The 14,842-nt window shown below is 37.6% G+C and overlaps 1 protein-coding gene across 1 annotated transcript in view; it reads left to right on the top strand.

Moving 5' to 3' along the window:
• Positions 1 to 14,842, top strand: part of TGM5 (transglutaminase 5) — a 302,343-nt gene that overhangs the window by 61,071 nt on the left and 226,430 nt on the right. The gene's annotated exons all lie outside the window — the stretch shown is intronic.

Here is a 14,842-nt window from a genome sequence, read left to right as displayed (position 1 = left end):
TTCATCTCCCAGGACCTAGCTTATAAATGTTTCATCTCCCAAGCCCCTGCTTATACTTATCAAGGATATCAGAACTTGTCAGAGATTTGGGATGCATGGCTAGGCTTAAAAAGGCCTTGTGGTCGTTAGCCTAGTAAACACCTATGAACCTATAAAAGAAAGAAAACAAATAATAAACACTCTCACACTCTCACTCTCACTCACAGACAGACACAGACACACACAGACACACACACTTTTTGTTTTACTTTTAAACTGTAGCAAACTGATTGCTACAATGTTACAAGGAGTTGCTAGAGTTTAGATCACACACAGGGCACTACAGCACATAGGGTGACTGTAAATGCAATACCGGCTTTTAAAAGCAAGTATGCATTAAAGAGCAATCAGAATCAGTGTTTGTGCCACCTCCACACTTTGTGCCAGGGCAGTTGCTCCTCTTGCCTCTATTATATAGTACAAAGTCGATTATCTGAACTAATTGGGACCTAGGATAGTTTGGATAATCAAACTGTTCAGATAATCAAATAAATATTTGAACTGGATAAAGATCTAAAAATGTTTTTTCTGCACTCAAGGAATTCATTTTTCAACCATTCAGTGATTCTAGTGGACAATAAAGAATATTTTTTTACACACAAGCTGGCTACAGGCTCAAAAAATGCACACAAGCAAATATGTATAACATTTCCATATTCGGCCTTTATGATTTTTCCTACCCAAACACTTTAGAAGGCTGAGTTCAGATAGCTGACATTTTGGATAATTGATGTTCGGGTAATCAACTCTCTGCTGTATAGTCAAATGCTCAAATGAGTGATGAGCTAAATGCCAAGCCAAAAAGCCTGAACAAAAAGAACAGGGGCTCAGCATAGAAAAACACAAACACACACAAACTCTTGTGCGCCCCTCCACCCCCTGCTAATTATATTTACCAACTCCGAGGTCACACCAGAGTAGGAAAATAAGCAATACCTTGATCCCTGCTATGCCACAATCTTGCACAAGAGTAGTCCCATTCTAGTTGATATTCTGCCTCCATTTTCTAGTTCAAGCATTTAGCCAATTTCTCATTTGAGCATTTGACTGTATAATAGGAACCTATGTATGTATATTTATCTGTCTGTTTGAATATCTAAATTTATTCATTGGCTCTGTGGATCTTCAGATAAACTGGATTGTGTTACCATTGTTATCTCTAGTTTTTATACTCCACTGTTTCTTTCCAGTTGATCCATATATGATCCACTGTGGGGAGAGACTACTTACTTCCTATAGGACTAAGCTTGACATCAGCAGTTTGAATGGTTTTCTAAGCAAATAGGCTATAGATGTCAAACTGAGCAGTCAGACATGATTATGTTTTTAGGCTACTGTTCTGAATTCTTAATGGTGCATGTCTTACTTTAGACAGAGTTGAGTTTGCTCATGGATAGGTCTAAGTGTATGTTTTGTAACTATACTGCCTCCCCTCTCTCCAGTTATTGTGGCAATACTACATGATTAGGCCTTTTAGACTTCACCAAGTTTCACACAGGTAGTTCTAGATTCTTCCTAGTAGGTCAAGAAAACATTCTGTTGAATGCTTCTTCCTGTCTGCTCCAGTTACTCCTACTGAAAGCCCAAGCTTGTTTCTTTTCTCTGAATACGTGTCATTAGCACTGCAGACAGAAACCCTTCTTCCATGCCATTGGTTGCAACAATGGAAAATATACTTGGAGAACAGATAGGCATGCAAATTAATATAGCAACTGGATAAAAGAATTTGATCAGAAGGTCATTTCCAGTAATGATATACAAATATTTGGGGTGGCCTCGGTGGTGCAGCGGTTAGTGTTGCCACCTCACAGCAAGAGGTTCTCCAGTTAGATCCTCAGCTGGGGTGCCTTCTGTGCGGAGTCTGTATGTCCTCCCTGTGGTCACGTGGGTTTCCTCCAGGTGCTCTGGTTTCATCCCAAAGACATGCTGTAGGTGGATTGGACACTCTAAATTGGTCCTAGGTGTGAGTGCATGTGTGTGTGTGTGCCTTCTGTGGAAGGTTGGGCGCAGGGCTGGCAACTTGACACTGTAAAACATCACTGCCAATCATGAGCGGACAGGTGATCCACTGTGGTGACCCCTAACTGGGAAAAGCCAGAATAAGAATATGCAAATATTTCTTTTTTGCAGAAGTTTCAGAATGCTGTCATCTAATGTTACTTTCAGATTTCTCAGGTTTTAATGTTAAATTAGACGTGTTCTCCACAGGAAATGTCCAAGACTCCCAATTTTCTCAGCTGAGAGATTAGCAGAATCACTAGGCTGAGTGAAATTCTACTCTATGAAAAAAAAGTCACTGCCATAAAAGCACTGCAGGACAAGTTCAGATAAGATGTGGGTGGTGTGTCAGTGCATGTATGTGTGCACATCTGTAGGGTCAACAATGAGGCTTTTTGAATATGTATATGAGTATGTGTCTCTCTGGGTTGTCACACTATATGGGTTAGGTAGGGAATATATATATATATATATATATATATATATATATATATATATTATATTTATATATATATATATATATATATATATATATATAGAGATGTGTCTAAAATAAACTGCACAGTATCAACAACTACTTGGAAAGGGTTTAAGCCCTTTTCCCCACCATCGTGCAACCTAAGAATCTGTATATATAATGAGCAGGGGGATCAATCCCCCCCCCCATATAGGGGGATCCTCCTCCTGAAAAAATAACATTTGCTTTGGATAAGGTTAAATTTTGTCAACATTTCTGAGTTTATTTTGCTGTCGATATTTTGCAGTTTAAGTAATTTTAAGTATATATATATATATATATATATATATATATATATATATATATATATATAGGTGTACCTGAAATGATCCAAAAACATAAGACCGACAGTAAAAAGCTCACTATTAAAATATCTAAAAACACAAAGATCTAGACTAAAGTGCAGTATAACAAAACTGAAAAACACTGACAACACTGAAGTTATACTATATGAGGGATTATTCACTGTCCTCTCTGCTGTGCTTCCTCACAGTCAGTATATATATATATATATATATATATATATATATATATATATATATATATATATATATATATATATATATATATATATATATATATATATATATATAAATATAAATAATTAGCAGGGGGAAGGTGCAGCCCTCCACTTGGGAGGTGTGGGGGGCTTGCCCCCCCCAAGAACATTGATAAATTTGACATAATCTTAGCACATAGAAAACCACTGAAAACTGACAATAACAGAACCATGTTTTTCAGCGTTTTTACAGGGGGGCAAGCTCCTCATATCAATACCCAACAACTTAGAGAAACTAGACCAATCTGCTATTTTCTTTTTCACAATGTCTAAGCAATCTAATCGTTCTTTAGTTTCAAAAACTAGCCATATTCTCCTAAATCACCAACTGTTGTTCAGCATCAACCATCTGATTATATACTTCAGTTTCTCTACTTCTAATTTCACAAGATTGTTGCTGCACTGGCAAAATAGTATTTGAGGGCTCTCACAAAAGCTCAGTTATCCTCTTCTTTACTTTCTAACTGCTTTATATATATATATATATATATATATATATATATATATATATATATATATATATATATATCATTAATTATTGGCTAAAAGTTTCAACACAGGAAGAATAACTTCCATAGTTATTCAAAAAATTTTAGACTAATTTTCAGTATCTCTTTTTTTCTCAGCAGCCATTTTCTTGAATGAGCCTGGAACCATTCAGTTGACCATAGTTTTTCCTTCTACCTCCATAGAAGCCTCATTGTTTGACAATTCCAAGACTGTCTGATTAAGGTTTTACTCATCTTCTCTACTGAACCTTTAAATTTACTTTTGTTGAGCTACACTATAAAAAATCCCCTTTACAAATATCAGTAATCTACTTAATAACAGAAGCAATTGAAGAGACTGACCATCTTCCTGAAATACTGTGAATTCTTTCCCTTAGTACATATATTGTTCCACCATTTGTGTGTTCCCCCAGCCCCCCCCCCCCACCAAGGCTGGGACTTTGGGCAGGAGAACTGGAAGTGTTATATATGCTTGTCCTGGATGCCAAGTTTTTCTTTAAATACCCTAAGTGGGGTGAGGCTAGTGACTTCACATGCATCATCACACACAATGTCAGTTGTCTGTCCCCTTAAAATGTTATACTTGTATTGGAAACAAACGGAAACTCCTCCTTCCATCTCAGAGTGGGTGAAGCAGCAAAAACATCTCCCAGCCCTTCCTCCCTCCCTAGGTCCTGATCCATAAGTCAGTCTTGGATCATATGGATCATAGTAATGGTTTTATCCTTCTATGCCATGGAGCTTATGTCCCTTAGTATTTATGAGTGAACCTGCATAAAGTCTTTTCTGCCTGAATTTAGAAGCCTATTGATTATTATCAAGTTAATTTTACACTAGAAAAGTTATAAAGTTATATTTATTTAACAGACTTCTCTGTTACTCAAGTTGTTTTATAGTCTGAAGTAAAACTGGTAGAACTGAAGTTAAATATTTGCATGCAGTGTTCGATATTAGTTAAATATGCTATACATGCCAAATATCATGTACACTATGAATGCTCTAACAACGTTTACAAGTGTCATTTAAGATTTCTAAACCTATACATATAGTATTTCTATTTAATATTGTCATTTCATTGCAGGTACCTGTTACGTCTTAACTGATTTGTCTAACACACTTAAACAGAATCTGCATTTCTTTATCTTTTAAATGCAGCTGTGTATGCAGATTATATTTGTGTGCAGAAATTTTTAATTGCCACAGTATTCCATCATGACAAATTCCGATTACCCAGAATAAAAGTTATGTCACTGCACCTTGTGGTTGTGTTTATATTTTATGTTGGAGATATGTGTGTTATGCTTTATACTGCTTTTCTGTTATGACCAAGCTTGTTGTATTATGTTGGTAGTGTGTGTTTTGGGGGATATTTTTATTTTATTAGTGCTTTTTGCACCATTATGTATTTACATTAATGTTTACAGTGTTTTATGTACAATATATGGTGCATTGCATTTGCTTTGTTAGTGTTTAGGTAGCTAGTCTTTTATTACAAAATTCAGTTCAGTGTAGTGTTATTATTTTCTGGTAGTTAGTCTTTTAGAAGTAGCTATCAAATGTGTTTGCTTGATAATTACATAAACAATTATTAATTTATTACTGTTACATTACTGTACTGTACTTCTTTTTCCTGTATGCATTGTGTTGAGTTGTTTTATTCGGCTGAGTTTCTGCCTGTTTTACATTTCTTGAAGATGTTAATGTTTAATTTTATTTGTCAATTATTTTTAAGTCTTTTTTTGTGTGATAACATATGATCATTTTCAACCATTTCCTTTTTTATGTTTATTCAGTTCATTCTTTCTTTTTTCCTGAGTTCGTGTTCTGCATTTTGTGGTCATTTTTGTCTATATATTTTCTTAGTTCTTGCATGTTTTTTTTCCTCATTTCTTTCGTTAAACTATTTGCTTATTTAATTCTGCAATTCATGTTTTACTTTCTTTTGGGGCTCTCTATCATGTGTGAGACCCATACTTCAAAGTGCTATGAATATTGTGAATAATGGTGCAAACTATTGACTGCAGTATTTGTTCAATGAATTTCAAAATTCACTACAATAGTATTACCCTTTTTTTTGCAGGGGGAGTTGTATCTCCTAATATGGGGGAGCTGTCCTTCCATACTCCTACTGCTTGTATACACTAACTCTGATAGTCCTACAACAACAACTCCAAGATATAACAATGTCAGAGTTACTGTATAAGCATTAGGGGCTGTTTTATGCATACCTCTGATGCTTGTATACACTAAATCTGACATTGTATACCTAGGTGTAAGAGCATAAACTTTAAGATCTTACAGTTCTAGACTATTAGATAGATACATAGGTTGTATTCATACTGTTACACAATCATTTATAACATACTGAAGTGTAGGATTATTTTCTCCAATGTTCAGTATATGAAACATTCATTTTGTGGGATGTATGCATTACTGTAACAGGTAAGAGGGTTTTGTGTGTGATGTTTGATGGTTAAGGTTAGAGTAAGGATTAGTGAAGGAGATAGATATAGTGTATATACGAGTGTGTGTACGTGGGTCAGCCCCAAAAAGGGACCCTTTGTCCAATTAATTTATCTGGTTAAAAAATATATAGAAGCAAATAAAGTTTAAAATTTGTATTCTCATTATTTTTGCTTTGTGCAGAATTCTTTAGCAAAAAAGTTGGGGGGTATTTTGTTTGCTCCTTGAAAAAGTTCTAGCTTTTTGTCAAATTGTTAGGGAATGCAGTCATTAAATAATAATAGACAAGAGTCCGAGACCTTGTATCCTTCAGAAAATACTTGCTATGCAAAGATTTTTATTCTGGCAACTCTCTAAGGCTATGTGAGAAATATTTCAAATCTGTTCTTTCTGGGTCTTTGGCAGAGCCTGGTTGAAATTGGTTGCGACACCACCGAAATGAGATACAGTTGTAGCACATTACTTATGAATGTGTTCATTCACTTGATTTCAAACAGATAACTGAGGTGTACAGTCATAAAAGTGGCTATGGTTGATGTGTGCGTGCGTGTGTGTGTGTGTGTGTGTGTGTGTGTGTGTGTGTGTGTGTGTGTGTGTGTGTGTGTATACAAATAATTTGTTCTTGCAATCCACAGTTTTATAGTGGAAAGAAAGAAATGATTGCAGTAAAGAGGAGCATTATCTTAGGAGCTATGTTTTCTAGGTACAGTGGTTGGTTTCTTTGATTTGTTGACTGTTGACAGTGTTATTACTTGGCTATGAATAAAATGGACAGCATGAAGTCTACAAGTTTAATGTTAATATTCTAATTATGAATATATAATAAATTACAAATAAAAATATATAAATTATAAAATTAAATATAATAAAATTTATTTAAAATTTAAAATAATATTTAAAAGTATATATAATAAATTAAAAAAATATATAATAAATTATAAATAAAAATATTATATATGAATATATAATAATAACATTTAGCTAGTTTTTTTGCAGCTATACACATATAAAATGCACTGCGTTGGGCCACAACAGTCTGTCTGGTACAGATGAGAAAAGCTGTGGGCTGTTAATAAACTGCTTCTTTAGTGCAGGGTTTGATTCTCTCAGCTTTCATTTGTCTACTGTGTGACTCAGACCAAGTCACTTCATTAGACAGTACTCCTGAGCTGTCCCTGAAAAAAGGACACTTGTGGGCTGTCTCAAACTGTTAGCAAATGTATTGCACATTTATCTTTTCTTTTCTTTTCCTGTGGCCTTCATTTGGCTGCTAATTAATTCTTCACTGTATGCAGTTTGACTATGAAACCCCGCACATGTCTTGTAGTTTAATGGGTTGCCAGATACATTTTCAATAAATGTGTCGTGGGAAGAGAAGTTTACTGCTGTTCTTGTTAAGACTGTTTTCAAAGTGAAATTGTTTAATTTTAGTTAGCAAATGTACATCAATGCTTTGCTGTAAAATTTGTAATAACCAGTTTAAATTAAATCCAAATCTCTGTGATCATTGTAAAGATAAAAAAAAAAAAAAGAAAAGAAAATAGCATGCACACTGCCATGTTTTGAACAGTGTTTTATGGTAACTGGGGAGAGACAGACAAGTAATGAGATATTGGTATGGCTGTGTGTGTGGGGGTGTCCATTACCCTGCCCAGGGGCCCCATTTGACCATAATTTAGCTTTTTTTATTTTTTTCTTAATTCGGTTTTTGAGAATTTAAATATTTTTAAGTGAATAAACTGCTCACTGCTTTTCTAGAAGTGAAGTTTAATTACATTGCTTTATAATTTAACAGTTACAATGTCACATATTGCCTAAAACTCCAAGCACTGAGAGTTGAAGCTAGCTGTATATCTCAGTATTATAGGTTTAACTGATGATTTAGTTTTTGAGACTAGGCAATACAGGAATCTTGCAGAAGAAATGGAGTTACTTTCATAGTTAAAATGATGTAAAAATCAGTGCAATGAAAATCTGCAGCAACTTTTGGAAATGACACCAAAAAAAAGATGTTACATTCATCGCAGGAGATTGGAATGCTAAAGTTGGCAGTCAAAATACAGCAGGGTTAATGGATATGCTTGGTTTTAGAATACGAAATGAAACCATACATAAACTTGCAGAATTCTGCAAAGAAATTCCACTGCTTATAGTATATATCATATAGGTTCATAGGTTCATACTAGGCTATCTGCCCTGGGGCAATTATAAGCCTAGACCGATTCTGTATGGCTTACGCCACCCCTTGATTTGAGTATACTATGCCCTTTTTAAGGTTTAGTTTACTGTGCCTCTGTCTAATAGTGACACGGGAGTAATCCCTGGGACAAACCTACGATCCCCCATCCACCTATCGAGATTCTTCTTGAAGAGATTCAGTGAGGTGCTCTGCCTCACATGAACTGGAATTCTATTCCAGAGAGAAGGGAGCCTCTGGATTATGAACCTGTCCCTCCAGCAAGTTCTATTTATTTCTGTGCTGAGGTTCAAGTCCCTCGAGCGTGTGGCTCTAAGGGATTTAGATTTACTGAGGTGGAGCATGTCCATTAATTCTGGATTTGACATAGCTTTGTATGTCAGGCATAGATCGCCTCGAAGTAGGCAGTATGCAACTGAGTAGAGCTGGGGTTTTTTAACCGAGCAGTATATGGCATCTGTTTGAGACCCTTGATCCTCTTGGTGAGATACTTTTGGGGTCTTTCTAATTGCTGCAGGTGTCGGGTAAGGTACATCCCAAAAGGGGCATTGTATTCTATGATGGGCCTGAACAGCCTAAGAGATTACTTAACATGCAGTTCTCACTAGATGGTCAATATTTTTTTTTACACATATACTTTTTATTTTCAAATAATATTATGAAACGTACATAGTACATTATATATAACACATTATACCAGATGGTCAGTATTGAAATCAGACTGACTATATAGCTTGCAGTCAGAGATGGATGAGTTCTGTTCAATCAACAAAGGCAAGACCTGTAGTGACTGTGCTCAGACCATCACCTTTTTATTTCAAAGTTTAGATTTAAATTAAATAAAATAAAAAAAGCATATTAGGCAGTGAGATATGAGTGCAAGAATATTCCAAGTGAATATGTAGTGGAGGTAAAGAATAATTTAATGGATCACATCAAGAACTGCAGCCAGAAGCCTGTGAAAATGGCCTGAAAGCAGCATAAAAACATTGCAAATAAAAAGAAGACAACGAAGGCAAAGTGCTTGTCTGACTGAGTAACTGAGTAGGCTTTAAAAGAAGGAGAGCAAAAGGCATCGGTGATGGCAGAAATATGTTAAACTGAATGCTGAATTCCTGAGAACAGCAAGCAGAAATAAGGAGGCAGATTTAAATAAATAGCACAAAGCAATGGAAGAAGACAAGAAAATAAGTCAAAGTGAGCTGTTTGAGATGATTGGTGATATTAAGGGAAACTTACAGGTGAAAATGGGCATTAAAAAAGGCAAAGAAAGTAGGGACTTAATAGAAGCAGAAATTATTAAGAAGATTTAAAGAATGGGCAAACCATACATTGGCACCCTGATTGGAGAGCATATGTTCTCCAGCAGGGTGTTAATGTACAGCTAACGCCTGCTGAAAAACAAGTCTGCAGCTTCAATGCAGCATATTAAGGTACTATGAAGCTCGGACACTAAGGAAGGTAATGGATGCCATTAGTTTATACTTGCTAAGCAGTGCTTTTGCTGTTTAGCAAGCAAAAATTTGAAATAAATAGAATGTTAAAGTGTGTGTGCATGTGTGTGTGTGTTTATGTCTGTGAGTATGAGTGTATGCATGCATGAAAGTGAGATTGAGATTGATCAAGCAATTATTTTATGCTTGCTAAGCAGTGTTAGAAAATTGTGTGTGTGTGTGTGTGTGTGTGTGTGTGTGTGTGTGTGTGTGTGTGTGTGTGTGTGTGTGTTTATATCTCAGTGTATGTGTGCTTTATGTTTATGAAAGTATATCTCAGTGTATGTGTGCTTCATGTTTATGAAAGTGAACGTGTGTGTTGGGGTGAGTGTGTGTGTCAGAGAGAAAGAGATATTGAACGATAGTGTACTGGCAGCAGCAACAGTTAAGAGATATGCGAACATGTCAAGATCTTAGCTCAAGATATCTGGATAAAGCCAAAAATAATGGGGAAAAGGCTCTAAAATACAGACGGGGTTTAAATATCGCTCTTATAAACGTAGAAAGTTGCTAGAATAACAGGATTTGTTTTAGCATGCACTTTCTAAAGGAAATGAAGTCCAAAACTCAAATATATATCATTATTTAGTGCCTTCAACCATCCAATGATTTGCCAGCAAACTACAAATTTTATGAGGCACAGACCCAAAATAAAAATTAGAGAAACATCTGGGCATTCTGAAAATCTGGACAGTTGGGAAGTATGGAAGTAAGGGACTTTTAATGCCTGCCATTATTAATTACATTTACTCATGTCTTTTTAAAGCTACAATGCATCTACATTTTACTGTGTGTGTGTGTGTGTGTGTGTGTGTGTGTGTGTGTGTGTGTGTGTGTGTGTGTGTGTGTGTGTGTGTGTGTGTGTGTGTGTGTGGGCATTAAATAATTACCAAACGTTTATTTTGAATGTAAAATACTTACACCAACATTTACATATACTACAGTATATAGTTTGAAGCATTAGAAAGAGGAATTATTTTACATTAAAATAGCTATATACACGTTTATATCATCAACCAAAATTCTCCAGCACTGTTACCAACAGCAAAATCCAATGGATATTCAGAAAAAAGACCAACGAAGATATGTGCAATAACTCAGTTTAATAGCAAATGTATGGCAGAGCGTGAACCACAAACTGGTTTTGCCCCATGGCATCATCAGTGTGTCAGCAAGAAATGGCAACAACATAACATAGAAAGTCCACATTTAAAGTGACAGTCCAACCATAGACAAATTGTAACTTCAGATCTTATATTTTACCAATCTAAAAAACATATATACTCACTACAGTAACAGATATAAATAAATGCAGTGTGAGAGTCATGCTGCTCAGTGCTAGAAGTCTAAATCTCAAGATGCACTTGCTCGAAGCACTCCTCAAAATGGAGAACATTGACATTTGTGTTGTAACGGAGACCTGGTTTAAAGCAGCAAAAAGCACCTCTGCATTACCAGGCTATAACTCATTCCACACCTCTCAGCCCCAGAACATGGACAGAAGCTCCAAAGGCGGTGGTGTCTCCATATTCATAAAGGATATGCACACCTCCAGACTAGTAGCCCAGCATAACACATCTGAGATACTTCAGGTACAACTAATATTGGGTAAGACGAGGATTCAGGTTGTAGTCTACTATAGGTCCCCAACCATGTCCCAAGACTCTCACTCCACATTCCTAAGCACCCTGGAAACTATTAGGGTCCAACCCAGCACTCTCATACTAGGTGACTTCAACTATCCCTCCATCAACTGGTAAAACTACTCATGCACCAATACACTGGCCCAGTGCTTCCTAGAATTTGTCAGTTCCAATGCCTTGAACCAGCTCTTTCTTACCCCCACTAGAGGAAGCAACATCCTTGACCTAGTTATTACTAGATGGGTAGCCTTTGCTCTACACCAATAGTCAATTCCTCCCTGGTTAGATCCAACCACAAACTAATCACCATGGAAATCCACATCTCAGCCACACACCCCAACTAAGGTAACCACCATGAAAAACTTCTCCAAAGCTGACTTTGGGCCCCTAAAAACAGAGGTGGCTAACTTCACAGCACCCATGTCAATGGAAAATAGATGCATGACTGCCGAACAATACAGCAATGCACTGTACAAACACGTACATAAATGGATGGAACTAGCCATACCCAACAGAGCCAAGACGCTCTCCTCCAAAAAAAGGAAGCCAGTCTGGTGGTCCCCTGCCATTAATAAAATCTACAACAGAAAGAAGAAACTGTTGCAGAAAAAGGTGAAGTCCCAAGACTGGAAAAACTCCCTTATCAGCCTCAACAAAAAGTTGAGATCCCTCATCAAAACCTCTAAATCCAGCTATGGAGGCAGAATTGTGGCAGACAGTAAAAGCAACCACAAAGCCTTCTATAGTTATATCAAGAATCTCCATGGCAATACCCAGGTTTGCTCTGAGTTACTGCACAATGATACCTCCTATACTGAGCCAAAAGATATTGCCAACGTACTGGTCGACAGATTCATTGTCAACTTTACCCCTCTCCCCCCCTAAAGGATCAGTCACAATACTGGAGGAATGCCAGGCACCCAGCATTATTGCAGCACAGGTTAAAGCTACATTGTCCAAGGTCAAGAATACAGCTTCCATGGGACCTGACAATATCCCTGGATGTGTTCTACATGAACTACAAAGTGAAGCACATCTGTGTGCCCTGTTCAATCACAGCCTCACCTCAAGCTTTGTCCCTACTGAATGGTGCACTGCTACAGTTATCCCTCTCCATAAAGGGGGAGCGACTACAGAGCTTGGGAATTATCACCTCATTAGCCTGATATGTAAGCATCATCATGGACCTAATTAACAAGGATATAGGGAATCTTCAAACTCTAGATCCCATTCAGTTTGGTTTTGGGAAAGGTAGACCATGCCTGCTCAACCTGGTTGACTTCTTTGAGTCAGTCACCAGAGCTGTGGATGAGGGCAAGGCAGTTCATACAGCCTGCCTCGATCTGACCAAGGCCTTTGATACCATTCCCCACTCAGGAATTATTGATAAACTCACCAAACTAGGTATCAACCTCTATATCACTAGGTGGGGTGCAAATTGGCTCACAGACAAAACCCACAGTGTGAAAGTGGCAGACTGCAAATCAGACTGCCGACCAATCACGAGTGGAGTCCCACAGGGATCAGTCTTAGGTCCTCTTCTCTTTTGCATCTACTTCTCAGAAGTCCAGGCCAACACGGAGGGACTCTGGCTGACCAAGTTCACAGATGACTGCAAGCTGGGAGCCATTATTAACTCCCCAAGTGATGAAGACATCCTACAGAAATGCCTCACTGAGACCAATGACTGGTGTCAAAACCATGGCCTTAAGCTTAATGCCAAAACATACGTCATCATCCCCTTTGGGAAAAACTAAGTTTTCACTAATTACCACATCAATGGGAGCCCACTGAACGTTGAAGGCATTATAAGAGATCTGGGGACATAGGTTGACAGCAACTTCTCCTTCAACCACCACATTGCCACTGTGGCCAGAAAGTCCTTCAATGTGGCACATCTCATTACCAAGGGTTTTGCATCCAGGAATAAAAAGAGGTCATCATCTCTCTCAACTCTTCCCTCATTAGGCCAGTCATCGAGTATAATGCCCCATTTAGCATGTACCTCACTAGACACATGCAACAGCTGTAAAGGCCACAAAAGTACATCATGAAGAGGATCCTAGGCCTTAAACACATATCCTACATGGACAGACTCAAAAAACGTCAGCTATTGTTTGTCTCATATCATCTACTAAGAGGAGATCTCTGCTTGACTTACAAAGCCATTTCTGACCCAGCTCTGTTAGAAATGCTACATCTAAAGAAATCCCAATCCCTCCACACCACATGCTCCAGAGACCTCAGTCTCATTACCACAATCAATAGAACATGCTGGAGGGACAGGTTAATAACCCAGAGACTGCCCATGCTCTGGAACAGACTTTCATACATGTCAAGCAGAGCATTTCACTGGCTCTCTTCAAGAGAAATACTGATGAGTGGATGGGAAATAGAAAGTTCACCCCAGGGATCACTCCAGTGGCTCTACTTGATAGAGGCACTAGGGACTAATGTCTGGTGGCACGATTTCAGGGCACTTCTATTGGCTAGGCTTGTAAAGGCTCCAGGGCCATTAGCCTAGTACACATCTATGAACCTAGGAGCTAGTTAAATTTAATAAAAGAAAACTGTGAGCCCTACTGGAAAATAAAGTTATCCAAGCATATTAATAATGTTTGTTAATTCCCACTTTAAACATTGCCCCTAAGTAAATAATCCACATTGTTTCTTTACAAGATAAAATAGCGTGTTTGTGCTTGTTAGACAAGCCCTCTCCCACCACCATATCAATGCCAACAAAAATGAAGTGGGCTGTGGTGTGGTTTAGCAAATGTTTGTACAAAGCCCGTCTTGGATATCTACACCGAATATCACTCAAATGTAATGCTATTGTCTGTCTGAAGGGTCTAGAAGTCTGACCCATGTAAAATGCTCCACACTGACACATTTCTGTTGAAATATGGGAACATTTTGTGCAATATTTGAATTCTAGTAGTTATGGTTTGAGGTTTATTGGAGGTTTATTGGAAAATTAGATTTATTTAATGTTGATTTATAGGACATCAATAAAACTAAATTGATTTATGGAACAGTCTCTGTCAGCCTGGAATGACATGCTCGACAAGCCACACTGCTTCGCTAGAGATGGCTTGCACCTGTCACCCTTAGGCTTTCGAATATTGGCCAAGGCTCTTGCCACCCCCATAGTACCTTTTTTTAGGCAAGGCTCAAAAGTCTAACCCACCACCATAAATAACATAAGTAACAAAAAACTGAGGGTAATGCTACTCATTGCCAGAAGTCTAAACCTCAAAATGCATGCACTCGAGGCACTCCTCAGTACGGAGAAAATCGATATATGTGCAGTAACAGAAACCTGGTTTAAGGCTTCAGAGAACACCCCAGCACTACCAGGCTACAACTCATACCATACATTTTGGACAAACAACCTGGACCGAAATACAAAAGGCGGGGGTGTATC

This window comes from Protopterus annectens, chromosome 12.part0 (genome assembly GCF_019279795.1).
Source record: "Protopterus annectens isolate FY-2018-M chromosome 12.part0, PAN1.0, whole genome shotgun sequence".
NCBI classification, from domain to species: domain Eukaryota; kingdom Metazoa; phylum Chordata; order Ceratodontiformes; family Protopteridae; genus Protopterus; species Protopterus annectens.
The sequence above is the reverse complement of the archived record's forward strand: the minus strand, read 5'-3'. Positions and strand labels throughout refer to the sequence as shown.